The sequence below is a fragment of the Gallinula chloropus genome (assembly GCF_964237585.1).
Source record: "Gallinula chloropus genome assembly, chromosome: 8".
In the NCBI taxonomy this organism is placed as follows: Eukaryota; Metazoa; Chordata; class Aves; order Gruiformes; family Rallidae; genus Gallinula; species Gallinula chloropus.
In genome coordinates, this window is record NC_140093.1 from 25,466,530 (window position 1) to 25,472,558 (window position 6,029).

Consider the following 6,029-nt stretch of genomic DNA (forward strand, 5'->3'; position numbering starts at 1 on the left):
CTAATTAAAATTATGGCATCCAGTATTTGAAGTGAGTTACCTGCCCAGCGTAGCCTTCTACCTGCCTCGGTGTCATGGCAATCTCATCTCTGGCAGCGTTGGTTTCTGAGCATCACCTGTAGCCATGGCAACGCTGGGTGACAGGGAGGTCCTAGCAGGTTGGTGCTGGGGATGTGGCAGCTCACTCCTGCTGTAGCTGCTGTTTCTAAGGGTGCTAGCACAGTCTGGGGCACTGGTCTGGCACGTGGTTTTCTCTGTGGGATAATGAGCCCTCTTGGATGAATCGTGACTGGTTCTGAGACAAGGGTTGAGGAAGGGAAGAGATAATAAATAGGGGGCAAAGCCCAGGCTCACTTTGCTCATAAGGATTCTAAAATCTTTAATTTAGCAAATTGGCTGCTTTCTGAAGGTAAATTATAGAGAGGAGCCGGGCAATTTATTTGAAGTGTCTGAGCACTGGATGCCCAAATTGATGTCTGTATCTTTTGATGCCTTTTTGAGACTGACCAGATCCTGAGACGGGTCATGAGGGGGAAGGGGAAACAAAAACACTGAAAAACCTACAAGGGTAACTCTGTGTTTTGGCAATGACCTAGGCTTCCCCCAGTGAGCTTTCCAATGATGAGACAGGACCTTCTAGAGCTTCCCACTGTAGGAAGCATTGGGGCTGGTTGTGGTTCCCTGGGTGCTGAAGAGAGGGACCGGGTGAGTCACGTCATGGAGTGAGGTGGTGGCAGAGTTGTGCCAGAGGTCAGCAGATGCTGCACAGTGGGACACAGACATGCTACAGCCACATCTGCAAAGGGGACAGGCCTGTAGTGACACAAACATGGAGTTTTGGGCACTGTGAAGAGGTGACCAAACCCCAGTGCTGTCGATGGGATGCGGTGGTATGAGGCTGGCACCTGACAGAGCCGAGTCAGTGGGAATCTTATCTAGGAGAGGGGGTTGGTGTTAAGCCCAAAGGGCAGACAGAATATGATTCACCTTATAGAAAAACAAACCGAGTGACTTCAGTGGGAAGTGAACTCTGCGTCAGCTGTGTCTGATGGAAATGAGCAGTTCACGGCCTCATCCTGCACTTGTGGACCAGCTGGAATAGAGCAGATAGTTTTTTCCCTTGAAATCAAGCCTAGTGGGAGTCTGTGAGAGAGCACAGGGGCTGTGAGCTTCCTACCAGGAACTTTTGGGATTTGGCAAGGTCCACCAGCCCGGCCCTGTGCCCAGAGGGAGCCATGGATGCCAGTGCAGGCTGCAGCAGAGGCAGAGCAGAGGCCCACCAGTGCCAATGGCCATCTGCTTCTGCACTGACCCTCAGAGCTGCTGCTCTGCTGCTGACTGGTCTCCCGATTCGGTACTGAGCGTATTGAGCTCAGTGGTCAGCAACAGCAAAGGTCTGACCCTGCAGCACTGCTAGGAGCAGTGACTGAAAAAATGGTGTGTCTTCCTCAGTGGTTTCCAATCTGTGCCCTGTCTTGAATGATTTGGCAGCTGCTTTTTATCCTTCTCATAACTGGAGGAGATTAATGTTGTTTTATTCACTCCCACACCACGCAGAAGACCGGAATAAGGTTGTTCTGCACCCACAGCCTCCTGCAGCCTGCCCCAGCTCATCACCCAGTTTCATGGTGGTTTTGTGCTGCCTATTCTCTGGTTATCAAAAGACTTTACAATAGAGCAAAACATTGATGGGCATTTGTTTTATCTTGTTAGTTCTTGGGTTTAGGAAAAAACAATGACGTATTTTAGATGTGTTGGTTGTTCAGCAGCAGATCATAAAGCTTAATCATCAAGAGTCCTTAATCCCAGATAACTGGGGTTTTTTGGGGAGTTTGTTTTTTGTTTTTTCCTCACTTATGCTCCTAGCTAATCCTAATGCTGAGATTACTATGCCCACAGCAATTAAATCTGTGTGCAGTTTTTCATTTTAATCTGTTATTTACAAACACAAATGATTTTGGATTAATATTTTCTAGGCTTGGGCTCTAATCCAAGTAAAATATACCCAGCAACGAAGACTTGGGCAGGGAACCTTCCAGAATAGATGCACCCACATCTGCTCAAGAATGAGCAATTGTTTAAAAGAAAGTCCTGGCTAAACCATGGCTGAAGGTTTAGGAAAAGGAGGAGAGGGAGAAGCCCAGGGTGTGCTGGCTGGAAGCATTCCTGGAACACGCCTCACACCAGCCCCAGCGCTGCGCCGACTGGGGTCAAGGGGCTGAACTGCAACCCCGGGGAGGATCATCTTTTGGGAGAAGGAAGGAACTGATTCTGGCAGTTTTTTCTTAGAGGGAGATATTGGGAAACCACTTGGAGCTGTGCAGAGCTGTCCCAGCTGAGTGCGCTTCACAATGTATGGGGTGTGATTGCTCTTTCAGGGCTTGCAAAAATGCAGGGTATGTTGCTAAACAGACAGTCATGCTCCAGCAAAATCACAGTGCTGTGCTTGGGTATGACATGGTAAGGATGGTTTTACAACCAGAAACGTCAGAGCAAAGCTCCAGGGGTCATTGATGTGTACCGTAGATGTGTGGTACTCATGGTCACGTGGGTATTTTTCATTGTTTTTTATGTAGACTTTCCTTAAAACCACTTTCCTGTCTCCCTCCCCCCCAACTGCTGCAGCCAAGTGGGTAGGTTTTAAGAAGGTTCTGAAGGAGCTGCTTTGGCAACCTGGTTTGTGAAGGAGATAGGTGGTGAAAATGAGATAATGTAGGAGAGGGAGACGAGTTTTGGATGGAGAAGGTGGTGGGACCCTCCCCTCAGGGGGGATGTAAACCCTGAGTTGTAGATAAGGAAGGATGACAGGAGTTCCAGCTCTCAGACAACAGCCACTGCTTTGCATCTTCAGTGTGCAGTTGAGGGATTTGATACAGGAGTAGCCTGTGTGATGCACTGAGCTGAGCCCCTGGGGCAGACAGAGCCAGCAGCATTGCATGGAGGGAGCAAGCCTCTCCTGGCTTTTGGTTGATCTGGACTGGATGGCTTGGCAGGGTGAAGGTCGGCACCATAGGAAGGAAGTTGGAGAGATGGAGTCATGGGTGGATCATCTGGAAGAGAAGTGGGAAAAGGAATGGGTGGTTGGAAAACTCATTCAGTAAGCGGTTTGTGTCCATCTCCTGCCACAGCGGGTGTGGGCAGGGTCTGCTGGGGTCGAGTGAGCAAGTGATGGGTAAGAGAACCAACAGGAACTTCCCACCTCCCCATATTCATTTGGAAGTGGGTAGCAGTGTGTTAACCAGCCATTGCTCTGCGGGACCCTCACCGGCAGTGCAGCCGCAAAGGGCGCCGAGACCCCGCTGTGTTGAGCCCTCTCATCTGCTGGAGCACTGTCGCTCTTCCCTAAGTGATGATCTCTGCGAGCAACTGTCACACACCCTGAACTGCACTTACAAACAAGGCAGCAGTGGTGTTGCTTTCAGGAACCCCTGTAACGCTTCGGTTCAAGAACTGATTAGTACTCTGCTGACGCGTGACCGTTCGAATGCTCGGGAAGGAGTGGGGAAATGTTGTGAATATGGCTACACCAGGAGCCTTTAGCCTATGTGACTCAAAGGAGGATTAACTCATCCTATGTGTCTAGGTGTTTGTAGGCTTTTTCTTGTATTTCCCATCTGGAACAGCAATATTTTTTTCTGCAAACATGCTGTATTTCCAGGGCTTGTTAGGGAAGTGCAGGATCTCCTGCATCTGTGCAGAGTTCCCCACTTCCTGTCGCATCCTAGATTCGAGTGAAATACCAGCCTCATGTGAAGAGCAAAAAGACCACACAAGACCACATGTTGTTTACTTTGGGCTGATTATTCACATGTTACAAGCAGCCAAGAGAGGAGACTGTTTTCCCCAAAGTTCTAACAGCATAATCCCATCAAACCTATGGCTGTCTTTGCTTTAACAAAACACGTTCAACAAGGGATGATGTCTCCCTGCTGAGATATAAATGCTTGCACTTGAAAAATACATCCTCTCTGGTTTCTTTTATCATTTGCAAGTAAGCCACTCCTGCTAAAAGTAGACATCTACGTGTTACTGGGTTTCTTTTCTTTGGTATTGCCTTTTAAAAATTAATTTGGGAAGTTAAGTTTGACTCCTCTGTCTGGCCTTCTTGTTGCACTGTCCAAGTGTGCTCTCTCTCCTGTTTTAGTTCAGCATGCAGCACGGGGACAGCTTTCCCTGGGATGGCATAGCTGTGGTCCCCAGGGGAACAGGGCAGCAGTTCCTGGAGGGCTGCACACTTTCTGCCTGTGCAGTTTGATGCCATGAGCACCCACGGGGTGCACCTAACCCACAGGGTGTGAGCTCACTGCGCTGGTGAGGGAAATGCCAGGGAGGCTCCTCCTGATGGATGACTTCTTGGGCTTTTCCAGGTCTCCTGGAGAGATTTTTGTCTTTTAAATTTTGTTCACGCAGGAGGCATGGGAGGGTGTGGGGGGCTGTTACACCAACCAGGGGCCTGGTAATGAAAGATTGCGTCGTTGGAGCTCCATCCGTTGTGTGGACAAGGCTGTACTGTGAGTGCTTGTGTTAACTGACAGAAAGGAAGCTTTCCCTCTCAGCTGGGGATCAGACCTGTTCTGAGAGGGCTGGTCCATCCCTGTGTGGTGTGCAGCCCCTTCTCTGCCTTATGCCTGTAGGGCACTCACCCTCTGTGCACCCACAGCTGTAGCCCCAGGGACTGGTCCTGAAATACAGGGACAGATCTCAGCTCGTTAGATTTCAGTCTCAAAACTCTTGTATCCAGGCACTAAAGGGGAAACCCAGACCTTGCAGGAATGCAAGGCAAACTGCAGATGGGTTCACTCCTCATTTGAGACCGGGGGTTCAGACTCGGGTTTCAGAAATCACAGCGTCGTGCTCCCCTGCCCCTCGCGGTGCAGGTTCCCTCCCTTCAGAGAGGATGCATTTGCTGTTGCTCCCTCTTTTCTATGCTGCCCATCCTCTCTCCTGCACACCTGAGGTTCATCCAGCTGGTGGTATTTACACTTCAGATTGCTACTTTGTGCTTTGTGTTGTGCTTTCCAAAGCACACTTCTGGAATCAGAACAGAAATAGCCGATCTGAGTATTTTATGCTCTAAAAGTGAGCGTGGTCAACAGATGCCAAGATGTAATAAATCAAACTGAAGTACTGTCTTAGTTACTTCAGCTGGAGAGGGGACTGCTGTAGGAAAAGGCAGTGATGAAATCTAAACTGCATTTGCAAGCCTGTGAAGATTCAGGTCAGCGGGGTTGAGAGCAGAAATTAATGGAGTGTGATATTCGCTGTAACAGCTACAGTAAATGTGGGGGTTTCACAACCCAAACTCGAAGGGGGTGTCACAAATGCACACCACACTGAGGGCCTGGTGTTGTACAAAATCCCAAGGACCTTGAACACCAGAGGGAGAGAGGGCTCAACATCTGGTATCCGTGTGAAAGTGAAACTTCCCATGTGTGTGGAAGGTCACGGTGACCTGGGATGCTGCGCTGACACGGCTGTGAAACAGCACGGGCTGCTTTCTACTGTGCAGGATTGGAAAGATGAGTAGCGAAGAGAAGGGGGGCTTGTTCCTCTAAGGCCTTGCAAATGCTTTCACTTCAGCTGGACTAGACACGTGCCCCTGAGAAAGTGGCATCTGGCCCTTCCATCTCTGCTGGACACCAGTTTCTGGGAGGGGAGAATGAGTTTAGTTCCGTGTGTGTTTTCTCTGCTCGGGAGAGATGGAGGATCGCTGTGACACCTGGGCTGTATTCTCCATGGTACGCTGCCGCGAGGCCCTAAAGAGGTAGCATTGCTTCTGTGGTAACTGTCATGATGGTGTCCCTCCCTCTCTTCCTTCCTTTCTTTTGAACACTGTATTCATCCCTGGCCTCACGTGCAGTGTTTGTAACAATTCATACCGTATCCCTGTTATATCCCAGTAGGTACTCCCATCTGAAGGTAGAAACCCTGCCCCCTCCATTTCATGAGGCAGCATCCCGTTCCCCTCTCCTCCTTGGTTTCCAAACACTGTTTCCAAAAAAGCCCAAAGCAAAATGATGGAACCGTGT